The 4,899-nt window shown below is 37.1% G+C and overlaps 1 pseudogene; it reads left to right on the top strand.

Annotated features, from left to right (window-relative positions):
- The first annotated feature begins 4,132 nt into the window (after positions 1-4,132).
- On the top strand, positions 4,133-4,542 carry LOC140528831 (large ribosomal subunit protein eL27-like; annotated as a pseudogene).
- The last annotated feature ends 357 nt before the right edge of the window (positions 4,543-4,899 follow it).

Here is a 4,899-nt window from a genome sequence, read left to right as displayed (position 1 = left end):
AAATTCTACTCTAGCCTCGTATTTTAATTCTGGTTGTGTCTTTTTTTATGTATTGTTGGATTCTGTTTTCTAATCCAGTCTGCTATCCTATTCCATTTTATGGGTGAGTTCATCCTATAACCACTCTCAGTTTTGATTGTTAACTGTGTATTTCCCTCTAGTCTCTTCTCTTATGTGTTTTATTCTTGAAATTTTTTAGCCTGTTCCTTCATCAAGAGTGATTTGTTTTAGACAACTGCCTTCTTTAATATATCTTCCCTCATACTTCTCTTCCTCTTAATGACTTTCTCTTCTACTTTCCTGTTGGGTAAGATGAATTTCTGTACCCAGTTGTGGGCATATGTTTATTCTTTACTCTGATCTATTTCAGATGAGAGTGAGGTCCAAGAGAGGTTGAAATGACTCCTCCCTTATTGTTTTCTCCATTTTATAAATTCTTCCTCATACACTCAATTTTTGAGATGATTTTTCTTCTTCTTATTCTTTTCTCACATCCAAGAACATTCCTCTTTCTCATCTGTCCAGTATTCTTTTTGAGATCATCCCAAAATAGTAGACTGACTCCCATTGATTCCATCTCAGTAGATTAGTAATGATAAAGTTCTTACAGGTTACATGTAAATCATATCATATAAGAATATCACCTGCTTATATTTCTTTAGGCCCTTATGATTTTTCATTCATGTTTACTTTTTATGCTTCTTGCATTTGAATGTCAGATTTTCTCTTCATCTCTGGTCTTTTCATCATGAAAACTTGAAAGGCCTGTATTTCACTAAGTGTCAGCTTATTCTTGATCGTCATTCTAGCTCCTTTGCCTTCTGGAATATCCTTTCAAGCTCTCCATTTCTTTAAAATGAAAACTTTCAAATCTTACGTGATCTTGACTTTGACTCTGGAATTTGAATTTTTCTTTCTTGATGCTTGAAGTAATTTCTCCTTGACCTGAGAGGTCTGGATTTTGGCTATAATACTTCTAGGAGTTTTCATCTAAGGATTTCTTTCAGAAGGCTGCCTGTGGATTAATTCAATTGCTACCTATTCCTCTGCTTCTTACATGGATGGACAGTTTTCCTATGTATTTTATTGAAATATTATACTTAAGCTCTTTTTTATCATGGTTTTCAGGTAGTCCATTCTTAAATTGTCTCTTTTTCATCTATTTTCTAGGTCAACTGTTTTTTCCTGACCTAGAAAAATGAGACATTTAACATTTTCCCTTATTTTTTCAGTCTTTTAACTTCTTTTAATTTGGCTTTTGATGTCTCATGGAATTACCTTCCACTTGGCCAATTTGAAATTTTTAAGGAGCTATTTTCTTTAATATTTTTGTACCTCTCCTTAGCAAGCTGTTAATTCTTTTTTTATAATTTTCTTGCCCAACTTCAATTTTTCCCTAAGTTTTCTTCTACCACTGTGATTTAAAAAATACCTTTTTGTCATTTTATCTCATTCTTTTTCTCCTATGGATTCTCATTGGGCTTATGTTCAGTTTACAGTCTTTCTTTGTGGCTTTTCTTGTGGATGTTTTCAAGTCAATGTCTGTTTCTGCGTTTTTGTCTTGAGCTTCCTGTCACCATAGCAGCTATTTATGTTCAGTTTTTTTGTTTGCTCCTTTTTCTAGCCTACTTCTTCACTTTGGATTTTATGTTAGTGTTGGTTGTTGGGATCTGCTCTCTTCTAAACGAGTTGGTGGTTGTGATGTCTGGCCTGAGCTTCTGTTTTTCACATCCTTCTGTTGTTTTATGGCTCAGTCTGGGGACTTGAAAGCTTTCAGTGCTTCCAAAGCGCTATGATCCAGAGGAAGTCTGTCACTGTCTTATTTTTTGGTCAGCAAATTCCCAACCTGGTTCTGGACTGTTAGCTTGTATATGATTTAATTTCCTTAAACTGTTTCTGGATTCAGTCACAGGCTGCTGGGAGATTCTGTACTTTCAGGGTGATTGAACTGCTGGCTTGCCCTTGATTTTAATCTATTATTCTGGTTTGTTCTGTAGGCTTATAAGTAGGAATATGTAGGATAGGAATGGAATCACTACTCTGTCCTTGGACCCGGAGCTACAAAGTTAAGCTTTGGAAACTTATTCTGTGCTCCTTCCATGGTAGGGCCTCAGTTCACTCGCTTCTACCCTGGAATTATGATGCAGAACTGGATAAAAAGGTGACAGAGCTGCCAGATAACACCTGTTTCTGCACACAGTGCTACTGCAGGGGTTTCCTGGGGTTTCTTTACATCCAGGTGTTCAGTCTCCTTACCATCACTGGATCTGGGACTACTCCTTGCCAGTACTGTTACCACATGCTGATACAGTCCTGGATGGTTACTGCTTCAGTATCTGTATAGACTTTTCTCTATGTGTTCCTAAGTTACTCTACACTGGAAAATGACTCAGTGTGATTTTTTTCTCAGCTTTTCTGATCAGAATTTGACTTGGCACACTTTCTAGGTTGTTGTGAAGCAGGTTATAAGGGATCCAAGGCAAAATTTCCATTTCTCACTCTTCTTCACCCTGTTCTTTGACTACTCTTTAGATACTGATCTCATTCCTGAATCCTCCTAATTTTATCATCCTCTCTCCTACACTTCTTCCTCTTGTTTCTAGGGCAATATGAAAAGCTTTCCTGATATCACTACAATGTTTTGTCTTAAAGAAATCCTGCCTTATCTCTACTGAGAGTCATTTCTTCAGCTTTGTAACTCAGTAATTAAGTCCCTGTTCTAGGATTTTTTTAGCCACTCCATATTAGGTACACCATACTACTCTTATTTTACAGATCTGGATTGGGTCAGATTCATCCAGATGAGGATGCCCTTCTTTTAGAGATGACAAAACTTGAGTCACAGAGAAGTGACTATCCTAAGGTCACAGAGCTAGTCAGTGTCAGAGCTGTGACTTGAAGCCACATGTTCTGGTTTGAAACCCAGCATACGTTCCCCTTTAAGATAATCTCATTTAGTAGTATAATCCAGGAAGACATGAAGTAGTTCACTTCATGGTCACACTAGAAGCTGAGCAAGTCAGCTGCCAATTTATTTTTCCTCTTTAAAAAATTCCAACTAACAAATGTGAATCTGAAGGCCATTGTAGGGCTATGACTTAACAAGTCACTGTATATGATGAATGCTTTCATAGTCTTGAGAATCCATCACTTTAATATTTATCACCACATTAAAATCATTCTACAACATTTAAATTCTTATTAATTCAAGAAAGGCTTTTCATCTTTTTAAAGACACCTCACCAATGTTCCTTTGATGGTTTTAAAGATGTGAACAGATCTATGTGCTTGATGAACAGATGGAATATATGATATTCATTTTTACTAGATTTGTTTCTTGAATGTCAACCAGAAAGAGTAGAGATGAAATATTCAAGGTAAGAAAGGATGAGGGCCTGGATTAGGGATGTGATCTTGGAGGAGAGAAAAGGGGGACATACCCTAGAGATGTAATGGTAGAATTACCATGACTCACAACTAATTAGATTTGGTGGGTAAGGAAAAGGAGAATTTTAGGTTGACTCTGATGTTGGCAGTCTGGATGATTAGAAAAATCTACCTCATTAAAGGAATAGGGATGTTTGAAAGAAGGGTGTTTTTTTTTTTTTTTGCTTGAGGGGAGTTGAAAAATAGAGAAAAGGAAAAATATAATTTGATATGCCTTTGGGACATTATGGTAGGAATATCTATTAGGAAGATGTTGATTTAGGACAAGAGCTCAGGAGACACATAAGAACTGCCTATGTAGGCAATTGGGAATCATTTATATAGAGATAACAATTGAAAAAATAAAAAATAGACCATTGAAAGCATGTAGAAATTAAAGAGGAAAAAATCCAGCAGAGAGCCTGGTAGAACACCCATACAAAGGGAATGGGGCACTGCTCATGAGCATCAAAGCAGAGGGAGAAGAAATGATGAAGAAGTAAGAGGAAAATGAGGAGAGAACAATATCTGGAAAAGTCCAGGAAAGAGATTCTTTAGGAGAAGGGGTGGTCAATAGTACCAAATATTGTAGATGGGTACTGAAGGTTGATGACTAGTTTAAAAGCCTGTTGGATTTAGCCATGAATTGAGACCATTGATACTCCACTTATGAAAAAGCAGTTTCAAAGTGACCCACTGTGTCAAAATGGGCAAGCTCATGAAACCCAGGAAGGTAGTGCTGGTTCTGGTCAGGCAGTACTCCAAGTGAAAACTGTCATCATCAAGAACATTGATTATGGGAACTCCCACAGGCCCTACAGCCATGCCTTGGTGGCAGGTATTGACCACTACTCTTGAAAAGTGACTACTGCAATGGGCAAAAAGAAGATGGCCAAGAGATCAAAAATCAAGTCCTTCATGAAAGTTTATAAATACAACCACCTCATGCCCACCAGATACTTTGTGGATATCCCAACAGACAAAACAATTGTCAACAAGGGTGTGTCCCATGACCCTGCACTAAAACATAAGGTGAGAAGGGAGGCCAAGGTCAAGTTTGAGGACAGGTACAAGACAGGCAAAAGAAAGTGATTCTTCCAGGAATTATGGCTTTAGAACCACTGTGTTGGTCAGTAAGCACAATGTTTAACAGAAATGGAAAAAAAGAAAGAGCAATTTCAGTTTGAATGGCAGTGTTGGAAATTAGATTTTAAGAAACTGAGAAGAGAATGAAAATGAAGAAGTAGAAACAACTTTTTATATGAATTTTGCAATTGAAATCAGAAGAGATGTGGTAAAATAATTTGATTGATTGGGAGGGTCATGTGAAGAATTTGAATTAGTGAGGAGATTAAAACACATTTGTTGGCAGCAGAGAAGGAGATTAGAGATTAAATATTGGGGGGAAGAGAAATATCAAAGAGGAAAGCTCCTTGAAGAGGGTGAGGGGGTGGCATGGAGGGTAGAAACCTT

Source organism: Notamacropus eugenii, chromosome 1 (genome assembly GCF_028372415.1).
Source record: "Notamacropus eugenii isolate mMacEug1 chromosome 1, mMacEug1.pri_v2, whole genome shotgun sequence".
NCBI classification, from domain to species: domain Eukaryota; kingdom Metazoa; phylum Chordata; class Mammalia; order Diprotodontia; family Macropodidae; genus Notamacropus; species Notamacropus eugenii.
This window is presented reverse-complemented; position numbering and strand designations above follow the sequence as displayed.